Here is a 17,304-nt window from a genome sequence, read left to right on the forward strand (position 1 = left end):
ATCCGATCGTATTTAACATGATTTAAAAGTCAAGAAATTCAATGATGATCAGACGTTTTGAGTAAACAAGCTTATTTTTTTTGGCAGGTGATCTGGCTCCAACATGGCGACACCCATATCACAGAAGAATGGCGACTGAATCGGCTTCATTCTTGCTGGCGTCAGAAGTGAGGCATTTCCTATGGGTTACCTGTCAGTCCAGTTTTCTTATACAGTTAATGGGCTGTCACTAACAGCATTTTTCTTTATTTTGAGCGTTAAAACATTTACAAGAGCTACAATTTTTTTGAGGACATCTTCTAAAAGAACACAAAAGTCTACAAAAATACAAGGCGTAACCATAAATTCAGTCCACAGATACACCATATGGAGTCCATGTTGATGAGTTTCTCTTCTTTATAAATCTCTTACATTTGGAATTTCTCAGTTCTATGAAGGAAGAAGCAAAGTAACAAACTTCCAGACGCTTTGAGTTAAAAAATAACATCTTTTTGCCTTAAGGAGTTGAGCTGCAAAGCAGCGACCTTGTAAGACAGAGATGGGAGTTCTTGTATGTTGGCATTCAATGCCAGGTTGTCTCTGTAATTTTTTTTGTGCCGCCTCGCATGCTTTTGAAAAGGTTAGTGCACCTACATTCCATGTCAGCGTGTGTGTTTTGATCGCTTGGCTGCAGGATATAGTCTTTGCATGTCTTGCTCTTGTCCGTGTTGGAACAGCTGCTGGAGGCGAGCCCCCAGGCTGCCCTCAGGGCTTCATACACTCTGGAGATGCACACACCTGACACGCTAGAAAACCTGCAAACACACACAGACAACTGCAGTAATGCCTGGATTAACCTGCCGATCACTGTGAGACGTGTGCAGCTCCAACGCGCGTTCTCCCGCTAAATGCCGCTCAGGTGTGTGGAAGCTGCTGCTCGCCGCACAGAAACGCTCATCACGCTGCATTGTAGTTTGGGTGTAATTAGTTGATGGAGTTTCCTGCGTGGATTTTTACTCCGTCTGTCAGCGCGCTTCGACCACGGCACATTATCACAGCCGGAGCAGCTCTTACTGGTGGACATGTTTTCCTCGCGACACCCTGAGGTGTCATTACAGCTGTCAGTGAGTCACGCTGGTGACACATGCACACACACACACACACACACACGCACACACACACACACACACAACCCAGGAGGAACAACGAAGGTGTGTGCTGTCTGTGACTCACCTTTTTATCATTATTATTACACACATTGAAGAACAGAAGCAGTTTTCAGCTTAAAGTTTGTGAAGGTTTCAGAAATGCTGAATAGTCTTTAAGAAATTTTGATTTGCATTTTTTTAAAATAATATTCTGTATATTGTATCTAATTTGGGGGACTAACAAAAGAAAAAAAATGAATAAAATGAACCTAGCATCTCTCCATTTTTTTTTATTTTTATTTTACGGTTGACAGAAACTCAAATAACCTATTTTATGAAAGACGCTCTGTACCAAACAGGATCATCTCAGTGCTGCTAGTAACCAATGTTGTGGTTTCAACTCATAAAAGATCAAACTTTCTCTTTGCATATAAAATCTGTTCATTCTGGAGGTAGAGTTGAACAAACAAGATGTCTTCAGGTCAACAGGATGTAAAAACATACATAGTTTATCATCTATGTGAACCTCAGACATGAATTTATAAATTTATCTAAGCTAAATTAAATACATGCTAATTAATTAATCCTTACTCTAGGAAAATGCTATTTTATTTTTCTTGAATCTATCCGTTTTATTCTTTTTTCCCCCTTTGTCCTCAGCAGTCTTACACTGCTGGGTTTTGTTATTTTAGTTTGGGGTTTGATAGTCTTAGTTTGTTTACTTTGTTTATTTGTTTTCTTTAAGTTGTTTTGTTTTGGGGGAGCTGCTGACTCAGACTGTCGACATGCTGGGTCAGCAGTCTCCATGACTTATTTTATGTTTGGTCAAGGATCCACCATGGAGAGATGAAAGATCCACATGTGGATCTGGAGCCGCAGGCTGCAGACTCCAGGCCTAAATTGATGAGGTTTAGTCATGTCGACTGAGACTTTTTCTTGGGAACCAACTGAGATTGTATTGATCTTTAAGAGGATGGTCCCCAAAAAAACAACCACCAATGTTTTTCTGAAATTCATTCATTGCCACATCATGGAAAACATGGATGATGTTGAGAGAGTAGCTTTGGTTTCTATGTTTTGGAGAGCTCTGGAGATCCTGTCAAACACGCCGCCGTCTCTGGCTGTCTCACTCAGTCTCCCCCGGTGTCGTGTACTTCACTTGTGCAGCAATAGCTGCAACGGAGCGCCGTTTCAAACTTTACTAACCCAAAAGGGGATAAATAAAAATAAAAGGATCTTTTTGTTCTTGTCTTTGATGGAAATAAGAAAGATATCATATCTGGAGCTAGAGTGATGGTTCGCGCTACAACAGCACCTGCGGCGGTGCTCCGTCTGCCGGGCCAACACATTCTCACTCCCAACTCGTCGCATAAGGACGTTTGGTTATGGACCGTATTGCGTCAAAATTTGATGTTTTGGGTTTCCCCAACTCGTTTTTTGATGTCCTTGCTCTTCCTCAACCTCCAGGCCACAAACTGGAACCGGTCCAATACCGGGACGTGGAGCACACAACTTGGTTCCAGTTCACACCCAGTACAGCGTCCGTTGCCATTTCCAGTATTGCGTTCGGTGCCAGGTCAGGATACCAGTTTTGGGTTTGGGTACCGATACTAGATGCATTCCAAGGAACAGTCCAGGTTTCGTACCACGTCCTGAGGGCTGCGAACTCTTGGTTTTATAAACAACCAGCACGTCGAAAAACGAGTTAACACCCAAAACATCACAACGTGAAGCAGAAGGGGTCCTTAACCAAACGTCGATATGTGACGGCTCAATACTTCATACTTATTTAAAAGGGGACAATGCCATTTAAAAGAGAACCACATGATTACACAAGACGAGACTCGTGCTATGCTAGCCAGCCGTCCGGTGGAAAGCTGCTAGTCTCTGGGCAGTGGAGTTAATTCATCGACCAAAGAAAAAGCTCAGAGCGAGTACCTCGAGGCTCTGTTAGAGGTGACTTTAGTCACATCACCTGGTCAGTGAGAGGTGCTCATGAGTGGAACTCGGTACCTGAGGAGATCTGACTGTCCACGACATAAAACGGTTTCACAAAAAAAAAAAATTAAATTGCTTATTGACACTTAATGCATTGAGCGGCCATATTGAATTTATGTCTCTACCCTTTGATGGAGTCACTGAAAATGTCACGCGGCAAAAGCTGAGTCACTGGTTAATGCGGTGAGTCAAACCTCGCCACCCCAATACTTTACACCCAAATCACGGCACAAGACCTCAGATCGCGTCTTTACATTGATTTAGCTTCGAAATTTGACAACCCTTCCGTGTCCAGTGCGAATGAGACTCAGTACATCACACCATGTCCAGTCTCATTCGGTTCTTCTGACTGTTTTCTTTGGAGATTTTGTCCATTAGATTGTTGTTATTCTTATTGTGATCATATTTTTTTTTGCACTGTGGGTTGAGAGGGAGGAAACATTCATCTGTACTGTAGATCATTGTTTACTTGACAATAAAGCTGACACAGTAAACTCAACACAATAAAATGTATGCTATCAGATGAAGCACCAACTCTCCCACCATCATGTCCTCTTCCATTCACGTCTGATCATCCGTCCATCTTCTTCCACTCATCCAGGACTGATTTGTAGAGGCAGCAGTCTAAGCACAGATTTCCCAATCTCCCTTCCACTTCCTCCAGCTCCTCTGGCGTTTCCAAAGCATTCCCAAGTCAGTCGAGAGAAATGGTCCTCTTGGCCTTCCCCAGAGCCTCCGCCCAGTGGGAGAAGTCCAGAACCCAGCAGCTCTACTCCAAGCTCTCTCCTGGTGACCGAGCTGGACCCCCCATCTCTAAAGGAGCCCCCAGCCTCCCAACGGAGGAAACTCATTTCAGCCGCTTGTATTCAAGACCTCGTTTACTTGGTTATGACCCAGAGTTCATGACCACAGGTGAGTACTGGAACGAAGGTCGACCAGGAAACTGAGTTTCTGACTCCCTCACTTTTCACCACTAATTGTAAATGGTGAATCTTCATATACTTCAAAGGCATGACGACCACATAACGGCAGACACCACTCCAACCAACCTGTCGGTCTGACACTCGCTTGTGAACAAAACTCCAAAAAACTCCAACTCCTCCACCTGGAGGAGGAGCACTCCACCCACCCGGAGGACAAACTACCCGGATGTCCTCAGTTCATGACCGACGCTCTTCTTAAAGTCTTAAACTTAAAGTTTTAATTTCTAATCATGAAGAGTAAAAACTCTAGAAGTTCCTGGAGACTCATTAGTTACTTGTAGACAAGTAAAAACTTTATGATTTTAAAGTGTTTTTTAATTTAGATCACAAAATAACATTTTTCTTAACAACTGACATTATCCATAAAAGTTTTATCTGTTTATGTTTTCATTGTGTGACTGAACAAAACAGCAACTTCCTTAATAAAATTAATTCAAAGTTTTGTTTATTTTCATCCATCCATCTTCTTGACCGCTTTGTCCCTTTCGGGGTCGCGGGGGTGCCGGAGCCTATCCCGGCTACTGAAGGGCGAAGGCGGGGTACACCCTGGACAGGTCGCCAGTCTGTCGCAGAGTTTTGTTTATTTTATTTTTTTTTACCATAAAAGTAGATTTTGGGCATTTTGACATTCTGTAATAATTCAGCCAATTTAGGAAACAAAAGCCAAACTATTTCCAACTAATTGCTGACAAAGAATGACTTACAGAAAACAAAAAAGAAAAAACAAAATATTAAAAAAAATCTTTCATCTAAAATACTTTGCCGCCTCTAAAGAACCTCAAATGATTTTTTTCCATCAAGTTCTACAGGTTAGTTTGATTAAATATTAGAAACAAATGAAAGGATGGAGGACTAAATGCTGTCAAAGATATTTAAAAAACAGTTTTAGTTATAGTTATGTAAGTAAATAAAACTGATGTTCCTGCAGATTTATGATCATTTGGTTTTCTAACAAGCAGCCTTCATGTTCAAAACTTTCTGTCATCACATTCTATTTAAAAAAGAGGAGACCCAAAGATAGACATGGAAAAAGGCAACTAAAAAGCTTCAATATGATCATTTTTCTGGGAGTGGAGAAGTCGACTGCAGAGGAGACCAAATGAAAAGAGAAGGGAAGCGAGGAGGCGAAAGGTGAGCTGATGGAGGAATGATGGCGCCGTGCAGCAGCAGCACACTGTGTCACATCGCATCAGGCGGCGGGACAAGTGAATGATACAGTATTGTCTCTGCTGTGTTAGGAAATCACAAAAACACGCCGCTGCACACAGACGCCACACGCCAGCGCCAGGCAGGCCCAGCCGAGCTTATCGGGCTCTCCACGGCTGCGCGGCCTCCGCGCACGCCGGCGCAGGCCCGGATCATGTTGGACAGTATCATTAAATGCCATGTCATTACCCGTTATGGAGCGGCGCTTTCACGCGCCTCCTCTCCCCCGGGATGCTGAGATAGGTATGGAGAGGTGTGTGTTTGCACGAGTGTCAGTGCATGTCTGCTTTCCCTGACGTGTTTGCGGCTCGCGGAGGGTTTGATGGAGGCGGGCGGAGACAGGGGCGGAAGGTGCGGCGTCGGGATGGACGGGGCTGAGAGACGGAATTGGCGTTAAATTTCAAAAGCGGGGCGAGGATTGACTTTGACCGGAGCGCAAGGGGGCTGTTAGCTTATCTTTAAGGCCGTGTTTGTCACAGCGCTGAGGGCAGCTCTGCTAGACAGGCCGGCGAAGAGGGAGGGAGCGGCGAGCGGAGCGTGGGCTGAGCGATATGGATAGGTGAAGGCTCCCGGTGGGACTCGCTGCCTGAGCTGGCAAGGAGTGGAGGAGAGCAGCTAAATTGAAGGTTTATTTATCCAATTCGCTGTCAAGGTCGGCTTGTCGGCGAGCTGTCCTGTGTGTGTTCACAAAATGCCAAAATCCGATGAATTGTTTAAAAAAGAAGGCAGGGAGCAGGTGCTGAGGAGGGAGGGGGGAAATCAATGACCTTTGGTTGCGTCAAGCTTCAAGCTGCCAGTAGCTCTTAAAGCTGTCCTTACCGGCCATTATAGTTGCCTTTTAAAAACAAGGCAGAGCTGTCGGCGGAGAAAAGCCCGACGCTGACACAAACACACTCCCGCGTAGGAAAAGACTCGCGCCGGGAGTCCAACACGCGTGTGCGTGTTACCGTTATGAACAACCTGCAATTCTGTCACGTCCACGTTAACCTTATAAAGGAAAAGGTGGTTGTCTCTGTCGATGCACACCGCCAAAACAAAAACTTTGGAGATTTCATCCCATCTTTACACTGCTGAAACAGGCCCTCCAGAAAGAAGTGGAAACTTAACATCTGAAAGGTTTTCTTTAAATAAACAAAAAATCTGCCAATAGAACAAGAAATGTGGCTTTATTTTAAGAACAAACTTCTAGATGATTTTATTTTCTTGCAAGACTGAATACAGAAAAAAAATCTCCTCTGTGAAATGTTACAATATTTTATTTGGAAATTCTGATATTGACCCCAAATTTAGCTTAAAACAATGTTTGTTAAGGTTTTTAGAATAAATGTCTGTCATTTTTCTTCTGAAAGAGAACAAATAAATGAAAAAATAATTTAGTTTTTTCATTTCCGAGTATTTCTCCTTTTAAATCAATCAAACTGTCTTGGACAGACTCTGTTTGAATGAATGATCTTCTTTCCATCAACAGCTCTGCTGCACATGCACTAAACCCTCATCTGTTCCTAGTGTCTAGTTCAGGTTCTGGAGAAGAGAAGATGGTATCTTCACATTGACTGCAGTCAAATGAGCCGCCGTTCACATTTCTGTGGTCAAATCAGCATCACTGGATTTTTGGTGTGAGTTTCATCCAATACTTACGGTAGCAGGACTGAGAACGCTGGAAAATCTCCACCAGACTCCACGGAGCTTCTTGATGTGACCACGGAAATGTGAACGGCGGCTCATTTGACCGCAGTTGGAAAGGATTGTAAATCAATGAAAGAGCATTTTGATGTTAGCTTTGATTATTTTATCAAGAACTCTGAGAAACCAAGACACAGAGCTATCATTATCAGAAAGGGGGGATCTGGGGCGGAGCACCAAAAGCCACGCCCCCTCAGAGGAGATTTGGGAAACAGAGGCTTCAGATCAACATGAAAAAATTGCTTATTAAGACATTTAGTTTGTGGAATTTTGGGTAAAAACTTCATAATAATCATTAAAACACTACTGGGAACTTTTTTAATTTAATGAAAAAATAAATAAAACAAATTGTCATTGTAGGACTTTGAAGGGTAACACAGCAGAACAGTTGGAGGCTGATTCCACTCTCAGCCCAGATTTAAAAAATGCTAAAAAGGGGGCGGGGCAAGGGGAGGCAGGGTGAGTGGGGGAGGTGTGGTCTGGATCTGTGATTGACAGTGACAGTGAGGTTAGCTTGAGGTAACCAAAAGATCTTTTTATTATTGTCTCAGTGAAAATAAAATTAAAAAGATCAAAAGGTTCAGGAGGCCGAAGCAGGCTGCCCCCCCCCATCCTACAGCGGCTCTCAATCTGCCGGCCAGCTGGTTTTCCAAAGGCCGGTTTAGCGAGCAAGCGAGCTCCACCGCTTGGCGTCTCGGGCAGAACTTCAACTCTCTGTGTCGAGCGTTCAAAGATGGGCGGGGCTTTTATCCTGGGGCTGCAGAGTATGATGACGAGGAACTTCTGACCAATCACAAAATTCACCTGTAATATGTCGTTTCAACCTGTAGGGGGCAGCACACAGATGGTTTTGGACCATCATTTTAGGAATTGAACAAGTTTATTTTAGACTGTCAAAAATTCGTCTATGACCAACAGACAGCAGTTTTTTTTACCCATTTATAAAGGTCAACAGACAGAAAAATTTGATTTAGAGTTTGGTTACCCTTTAAGCAAACATGTAGGTTCAATCCGAATTCTTCCCATCTCCCTACCTCTCCATTTGAAGGGGCAGTTTGTAGTGGGAGTGGTGTCCATAACATTTAAGACCCCCCTCCAGCTGGAGAGATACAAACCCTTCTGTCGCGAGGGTAAACCAGGCCGCGGAGGAGAATCGCATTTCTACAAGTGCTCTGAAGCACAAAAGTTTACATTTAATGTTTTAGCATGACCTTTTTAAAGTTACAAAACCAATGTTGTTATGTATATTCGAGGGCTAACGCTCGCTGACCAGCGACTATTGATGATGTCATCGAGCGAAAGTGACAGCTGAATTTGGAGACAAACTTTTTAAACATATATTGTCCGTTACAGTTTTTGGATATATCGTTTTGTGATATTTATCCTATTGCCAGACTTCTGCCAATAGCCCTAGAAAATAAGACGTTTTCTTCAAAAAAAGATTCAGATTTTGCGGTATACAGAGATTCATGAGTAATAATCATCTGTTGCACCAAATGAGTCCCGGCAGTTCACCATGACTTACCCTGAAACGCAGCGTTCTTCATGTGGAGCATTAATCAGTCTGCTTACAGCTCCAGCTGCTGCGGCTGTAGGGCAGCAGCGCTATCCTTTAGAGGGACCCCCGCCCCCCCATCAAAGTTTTGGAAGGCCTCTGTCAACGTGAAAAGAACATGACCTTTAAGATCGTATCAGCATGTTTGCTGGTGCATACACTGCCGAGTTACGGGTTCAGTGGCCGTTCGGGGGAAAAAAATAAGAGAAAAAGAGAGAAGAGAAAATTGCAAATCACTCAGAGGACTGTTTGTTGGGAAATGTGTTGGCTGACACTCAACAGCTTTAATGCCACAGGAGAGGAAAAAAGATGGAAATGACTTTTCCTTGTTCAGTCAGTGGTTTCCGTTCCTTTTTTCTAATTTGTTTGAGGAGACAAAGTGTGCAGGGCAAAGTCAGTCACAGAGGAGGAGGTTAACGAGATGTTTCTATGTTTGGTTTTTGGTTACAACAAACTGCAATGAACAGCTGGCATTTGACTCGGATTTCTCTTCTCAGATGCTGCAGCAGCGGAGCTCCAAGTTTTCTTCTTTTTTCTCAGACTTTGTGTATCTGTGGATTCATTGAGTGTTGGGATGTAACAATTGTTTTCAGTCTGAGTCCGTTTTTACACTGAAACCCCATGTAGACACTAATGTGTACCAAACCTCAAGATGTGACACAACTTTCATCATGTGTAGAACACAAGGTGCTTGACTTAATAAACACAAGTTAAGAAGTCATGAAATACAATAGTCTAAAAACAACTACCAAAAGACAAACATAAGACGGTCGAAAACGCTGAGATATAAGATTGAGAATCTTAAAGATTAACACTGTAAAGTCCACCATGTCAAAGAAATAACAGAACATTCATTTTTTATCATATTTAAAAATCAATCATGATACAATGTGTGACTTGGTAAAATATTGTTCAGGAAAATAAAAGCACCTCATTTAGTCATCGCCTCAACTTTGATCCGCACATTTTTAACATGGTGGAACTTTATCATAAATATTTAATCAACAAATTTAGAATTTTTTTCAATACAGCAAATAGTCTTTTAGAGAAAAAAAAACAATCGATCTAATTTTAAGCTAAATTGTTGAAAATTGGCACTGTTTAAGATGTCATTAGGATAGCCATTTTACCCGTTTACTGCCTCTAGTGGAATGATGATGTACTGCAGAAAACATGGAGCAAGTCATAGAATACAGGTTTTTAAGGAAAGTTTCAATAATGCTAATGAGATGGGGTCTTAGAATTACGCGTATCAAATGGTTATAAAGGGTTAAAAGATTGAAAAGGTGATGAATGTTCAAAATAGTTGTTTCTTTGTTAACGGTAATTAATGTTTTGTCACCTCTTGGCCAGGACTCCCTTGTAAAGGAGATGTATTAAGCTCAATGGGACTTCCTGGTTAAATAAAGGTTAATAAACAAAAAAAAAAATAAAATGGTAAACAATAAAAGCCATAAAATACTTAAAAGCCAAATAAATGAAATTATAGACTGGAAAAGCAGAGTCTTGGTTAATATAAAAAAAGACTTATTTCAAAAATCTTATTTTCTATCTTGCAATAAAAATAATTTTATCAATAAAGCTTTACAATTAAAAAAAGCAAAACAATCTTAGCTTAAGAAAACATCTTAAAAGACTAGAATTTTTTTCTTAAAATAAAGATTCTGGTTAAGACTACTTGTCCTTATTTTTTGCTTATTTAAAGACAATCTGCCAATGGGGTAAGATTTTTTTTTTTACTTTTTTTGAAGGGCTTATTTTAACAGTGTATAAATGTTGAGTTATAAAGATCAACACATTCTCATCCCTAAATCGTCATATTGATATTTGGTAAGGACCCCTCCGTGTCACTGTTTGATCTTTTAGGTGTCCCGAACTCATCATGTTTTGGCTGTTCCAATTCCAGTTTTGTCAAACGCAGACCAAACTTTGAGACAAGGCCGGTACCAGCACCCTAACCCAAGGATGGTCCGGGTCCAGAACTGATCTACGTTCAGTACTGTGTTAAGATTAAGGTTAGGACATCGGTGCAGTCCGCATACCGGTACGGGACCGATACCGGTTTGCAGCCTGGAGGTTGAGGAGCCTTGATGTAATTGGAACAGCATCGAGTTGGGAACACCTAAAACCTCAATTTTGGACTGAGGGGGGGAGGTCCCTAACCATGGGTCAAATATCTGAAGACTCTGGAATGAAAAGGAGTTTGAAAGATAAGTCTTTAATTTACATTTAAAAATCCCCACAGATGTAGAACCGTAGAACCTCTCAGATACTCTTACGGTTTTGGAATCCTGACACCTCTTGACAAAGGAAAGCATGTCTGAATAAATGTCATCTTTGAAGCAAGCCCATATCATGACACCACCACCACTACAGCTCACAGACAACCATTCATTCATCTCCAGTGAAATTGGGACCTCAGATCATGGGAGTCAAGTGGGCGGGGCTTGCCTAAAGACCTGCGTGGATGCATGGCACTGCCAGGATTACGACAACACAAGTGTCAGTGGCAGAGGAAGCATTCTCAGGATGGAAATAAACACAATCTTAGGTCGTTTGAAACAAAGATGGACAAATGTTTACGTCAAATTCACGTTGTGTCCCAGTAGAAAGACAGTCACAGACGTCCGTCTCAAGCTGTTCATTTACGATTGTTTTTTCCTCACAAGCCGCTGAGCTGTGTGTGTGTGTGTGTGTGTGTGTGAACCGGTGACAAAGCAGCACAAACAAAACGAGACAAACTGGACTTACTAACTCACAGAACTGAACACAAATACTAGGAAGTAGAAATCATTCTGATGCTGACTGGTATTTAAAGCAAATTTAGCTTTTCTTCTCATGTAAAGTTATTATTATTTATATTTTTCTTGTAGTTTCATCATTCTGAATGAAATGTTAGAGTTCAGGTTCAGATGCAATATAATAAAATGAGTGCAGTAGAGATATTGTTACTTCATTCTTGTTAATTTTTAATTTCCACACTATGATTGAAACTATTTTGTTTAAAGAAAACTAAATAAGTTGATATTTCAAACCTTTGTGTCCAGTTTATGTGAAGCTATTTGTCATATTTATATACAGCTTGTTGGAGAGTTTTCTGTGATAATTCTGATAAATAAATATATCTTAAAAATCTATGTTGTAACTAAACGGAATATTTAATTAGTAGAACTAATGCAGCAAACTAGAAGGGTTATTTTTTAAGTTATGATTGTGTTTCATACAAATGATTGTTGTTTTTGGGGGCTGATGGGGAAAAAAAAAACAAAATTTAGTGGAGGAATTACTTTGTTGAGTAACTAATTACTTTTAAGATGAAGTAACTGAGTTACTAACTCAATTACTTTCAGGGCAATGTAACTAGTATAACCAGTTACTTTTTAAAAGTAAGATTCCCAACACTGATGACAATTAAAAGACGACTGGGAATGGATCAAAAGCTGATGGGAGGAGTTTAAGACATCATCATCTCTTCATCGTTCAGACTGGTGGTGATTTTCTGTGGTTGACCCAAAATGTTCACCAAAATACTGCATCACGTCCACCAACGTCCTTCCATTCCTCTTGTATCTCATCTGAAGTTGTAACCAAACTTGGACCTTCTGCTTTAGTCACCAAAACAAAGGAGGCCATAACTTATCGGTGAGTGCTGAAGGGTTCCTGGGACAAAGTTTCCTTTCAGACGAGCAGATCCTTCCTTTTCTATATTCATGACTTCATGATACAGCTTTGTGTTGCTCTGTTGTACATCATGGTGCATTTCATGTTCTTGGAATGAGCCTAATTCCAAATCCCTGTTTTCATAATGTAATACCAGCTGTACAACGGGCAGCGAAGAATCATCCAGTCAAACTCGCCGCACTTTGTATCCCCTCAGCATTGGAGATTAAGCTGCATTAACACATTGTTCCTATGGTCTCAGTGGAACACACTGTGATTACTTAAAGTGCAAAGCTACTTTCTTTTCAGTTTTTCACAAAGACAGGGCTCCGGATGCAATGGCATTCTTTTTTCCTTCTGAGCTGAATGCATTTCCCTCAAGCATACTGTGATTACAACTTCCATTTTCCCTCAGCACTCTCCCTTTTTCTTTGTCGGAGTTATAGGAGCGATCACACAATACCTTCGCTGGAATTTGCCAGGGATAAATATCCCAGGGCAGCCGCAACATCCGACTCGTCCTTAACTTCCACATCTCCAATTTGCACTGGCCAGTTCTGTTGTTGTAAAGAAGAAGATAACAAAAATCTAAAATAAATTAGTAGCATATGCTTCCAGAAGCCATGCAGCCCTGGAGCAACGCTGTGATGAAAATCCGTGGCGTGCTCTCGCTGTTGTGCTCCGATGGCATTTAAAGCAACATTTTTTTACATTTATAACAGCGAAAGCTTTAACCTCATGAAACGTCCAAAACTCTCCTTTTAGTCCGAAGAATTTATGGAAATCTTCGTTTTTCATAAATGGAACTTCTAGAAATCTGAAGTTTAGTTTGTTCTGCCTCTGACTGCAGCAAAAAAACGATTTAAAAAAACCTGTAAAGGACATGTAAATATACATGTTTATGTTAGGCTTAATAGAAACTTTGGTTACCTTAACTTTTAAGTAAAACAAAATTATAAAGAATAACTAAAAGTCTTTAAAACCCACAAAAAAGCAAAAAAATGAGGTGACATTTCTGTTAGCATGAAGTGTAGGAATAGAAGACACGTTTCAGATTAGTTTGACTTCGTCTTAATATCATGTCAATCTGAAAATCAAAGATGTCTAAGTGTTGGTATTTAAAAGGGATGCAACGATTCAACGGGGCACTTAAAACTTTGATTTTTTTTTTAGTCACAATAATAAACAAACAATACAAGTGTGAATACTGTAAACTGAATGTGGCCGCTGAAAATGCTGAAGCTGGTAGCCATAGTCAATGAAGTTAAAAGCTTGCTAAAATACTGTTTCAACTAAATGCAAAATTATCCAAAAACCTAGAAAAGCTTCTAATTCTGCCAAAGGGGCCAGCATAATGCTAACATATTAACTCAATGCCAAATTGGCCAAAAACCTTAAAATGTCTCATTTTGCAAAAGAAACTAGCATAATGCTAAATTATGAGCTTAATGCCAGATTAGCCAAAAACCTAAAAACACGTCTAATTTGGCCAAAGAGCTAGCATGATGCTAAAATATACACTAAATACCAAATTGGTCAAAAACCTGAAGAAAAAAAAAAAAAAACTTCTAATTTTGCTAAAGAAGCATAATGCTAACATATTAACTGATTGCCAAATTAGCCAAACATCTGAAAATACATCTCATTTTGCCCAAGCAGCTAAAATAATGCTAAAATATACGCCGAATGCCAAATTATCCAAAAACCAAGAAAAGCTTTTAATTTTGCCAAAGGAGCTAGCATAATGCTACAATATTATTAGAACTCAAAATTTGCCTAAAAAAAAAAAAAAAAAAAAAACAACAGGAAAAATGCCAAAGGCTATGTCCGAAATCCTTCACTACTCACCATTTAGCGCATTCGCCGTTTTGTATTGCGGTCCAAATCTAAAATTCCAAACTTGAGCGCCCTAGAAATCTCCCAGAAGTCTGTGATAAACCAATGTGCATCAATGCTCACTACGTTAGCCCACATAGACCAAAATGCATAGCGCTTGAACAATATTTGCCCAAAAAAAGTGTTTTATTTTCTTAATTCAGATGGCGTTGGATCAGAAAACTGGACCTTCTGGCTCAAAAAGGTTCGGCTGGATTGATTTAATATTGCATAGCATTATTTTTGGCGCAGCTGATGCTAGCTTAGAGGCTATAAACTGGAGCTCTCAGCTACAGGGAGGGGAAGGGGGCGGGTAGCTCTGAGTCAACAGTCCCGCCCACAACCCAGAATTGTATTTCTAATGAGCTACTGGAGATAAAATATGTCTTTAAAAAAATGCACAATCATAATTAAAAGACTACTTTACAAGAGAAAAAAATATGTTTGGAGTTTGACTTTAAGCAAACAGAAACAAAGGTAAGAATCCCACGAACACGGGAGTTGTGAACAATTTGTTGATGAGCAACAGGAGAGCTGAACCGGAGCAGCTGCGTCCACAGTGACCGGTTCCTGAGCAGAGTGCTGCATGTTTGCTTTATTATTTTCCAGACGGCTTGTATTGACAACCCAAAGACGCCGGCTGTCATGCATGATCTTCCCTCGCCTGTTAAAACAGCTCAGTGTGCAACTTTCCTGACAGCGCTGACAGGTGATGTCATTACAGTCGTCTTCTCCATATGTGGGTGAAGCAGCTCTTTCAGGGACAGCAGAGAGAAATGATCTCTCCATTCTGCAGCCGGAGCCGCGAATGTCTGCCTGATAATTCAGCGTGGGGTCAAAATAGGTGAAGTGTACTTTTTATGTGTAAACATGTTTAAATATCATTCATCTTCTAATCGCACATTCACCAGTGAAAGACTTCTGTTCTCTCCTCCAACATTTCCCACTTTCTTTTGTTTCGGAGGATTAGACCCACTAACCTTTCACAGCACAAAACAAACAAAACAAATAAATAAGTAAATAAAAACAGGAAGGAAGGTCAACTTTTTCACATTTGTGTGGAATAAAACATTTCGTAAAAAGTGGCTCACTGTAGAGAATTATGTTTCCAAAGAAAACAAACAACCACCATCTCTACAGAGTGCTATATCGCCCCCTGTGGCCAGCTTGGTTAATTACAGACTTTGTGACATCACGTGTTTAGTATATTTTAAGCAATATTGCAAGCTGTGTTTGACAAAAGTCAAAACTATTTTTACAGTTTCAGAGCTGAATGCCAATGCTAAATACAGGTTCACCGATCTATGTAACCAAGTTCTGATCTCGTACAAAAAGGAGAATTAGACATTTTTCTGTCAGATGTCAAGTTATTTTAAGAGCTAGCTGTACTTCAACAGGAATCTCTGCAGCATGCATGTTAATTCACTATTTATCTATTTTGATTCCATGTTAAATATTTAGTTAATTTTCATATTTTCTTGCCATTGATTTTCCAAAATATTCCACCACAATGAGAACTCATCCTAATCATGAGGCCTTGCCCAAAGTAACCAAATGATTGGAAAATTATAGTTTTTCTAAACTAGTTTATAAGCTAAAACCAAAGGTGTGACTGTGCATGTTCGTGCATGTTCACGTCACCATTGAAGAACTTAACACCCACTTTGGAAAATTGATATATGCGTTGCATGGCATACTGGGATACCTCATACTTTGGGTTTGATTCAGAACATTGGACTTACTGGACTTTGGGAGCTTTCTCATGACTTTGGATCAGTTTCACAACATCGTGAAAGTTTTTGGGTAAATTAGTTCCCCCAAAACCTCCTGTAAACATTGAGAAACTTGAAGAAATTTACGATTAGAACTGTCTTTCTGAGTATTTCTTAATTCAAATCTGTATTGCTCATCGCTATTTTTGCAATGCTAATGTTAGCTTGAGGAGTGAGCGTGCAAACCGCGCCCTCAGCGATGGGGAGGGGCTGCTCTGTGTCAACTGTCCTGCCTACAAACCAGAATAATGAGCTGCTGGTTCTGGGCACATCAGAGCATCTATGACATTAAGAGCACCGAGGACACTCTTGGATGATATTGTGCCTTCACACATTGATTATTGTTTCACATTCTGGTCACAACTCTCAAACAGATACACTCTTTATACAAAAGGGATTTGAACATATTTGCCAAGAGACCACTTTCATATCACCACTGTTTTATCTTGGAAACATCATTTTTAGAATTTTAAAAATTATAAATACTTCAAGTTTGCATGAACAAAATACAAAATTCTTCATGGACTTCTCCATTGAGGGAATATGTCAAGTTGACATCTAGACCTGGAGCATTACTGGCGTTCTTATTTTCAATTTTATATGTGTTTGGTGTTTGTTTGTTGGCAAAGCTACAACTTGCTCAGGGACTACGGTTGAACATTAGCTTCGTAGCAACACTGGCACATTTACAGAAATGTCCATGAATGTTCACTGTCCTTGTCCAGATAAATATATAAAATATGTCTGAAGGTTTTTTGGTTTTGGCTGAAAACGTCATAATTAAGAGATCACTAGGTTACAACTTCATCATAGAAAAAGATTTGGTGAGACTTTAAACCATTTCTCTTCTTATGCAACACTGGAATCTATGACCTTCCTGCTGCAAGACATTTTGGTTTTCAGTTTCGTCTCTAGCAGCTGACAAACAGCAGAAATTACAATCGGATTCCTTTGGAAACCTTTGAAAAAAACTGTCATAAATTCTTGTATTTAAACACTAATTTGTGTCTGACCGGTAAAAAGTCTTTTATAAACCCGTGTTTGAGACACTAACCTCCTCGCTGTGCGTCAGCCGTGTCCCGATGACCATCGTACATCCGTTTGATCAGAATGATCCCATCAGAAGTGGAGCGGCGTGTCCCACAGGTCATCAGCCTCTTGATTTGGCTTTGGTTTGTGGAGAATCCAAGTACAGGGCAACTGAAGTGGAGAAAACACTGGAAAAACTGAATAAAACAAGGAGGATCTCTGAGTGACCAAAACACTGATGGTCATTAATGCAAACACACAACATCTGTGGTAACGAGGAACACAAACCTGCTGTGGAGATTAAAGAAACTAAACAAGAGAGCACAATCACCAAACAAAAAGACAAAAACAACCAAATAGAGAAAGGGACACTCGTACAGTACAAATGTCAAGTGAACAAACACTAAATAAAGAAT

General features: G+C 40.4%; 1 long non-coding RNA gene across 1 annotated transcript; it reads right to left on the minus strand.

Annotated features, from left to right (window-relative positions):
• Nucleotides 1-378: 378 nt before the first annotated feature.
• On the minus strand, nucleotides 379-11,256 carry LOC118598618. The gene is made up of 2 exons (XR_004947665.1): nucleotides 8,523-11,256; nucleotides 379-794 (listed from the first exon to the last, which is right to left on the minus strand). It is a non-coding gene; the product is annotated as an uncharacterized LOC118598618 (long non-coding RNA).
• Nucleotides 11,257-17,304: the final 6,048 nt, after the last annotated feature.

The sequence above is a fragment of the Oryzias melastigma genome, linkage group LG3 (assembly GCF_002922805.2).
Source record: "Oryzias melastigma strain HK-1 linkage group LG3, ASM292280v2, whole genome shotgun sequence".
Classification (NCBI taxonomy): Eukaryota; Metazoa; Chordata; class Actinopteri; order Beloniformes; family Adrianichthyidae; genus Oryzias; species Oryzias melastigma.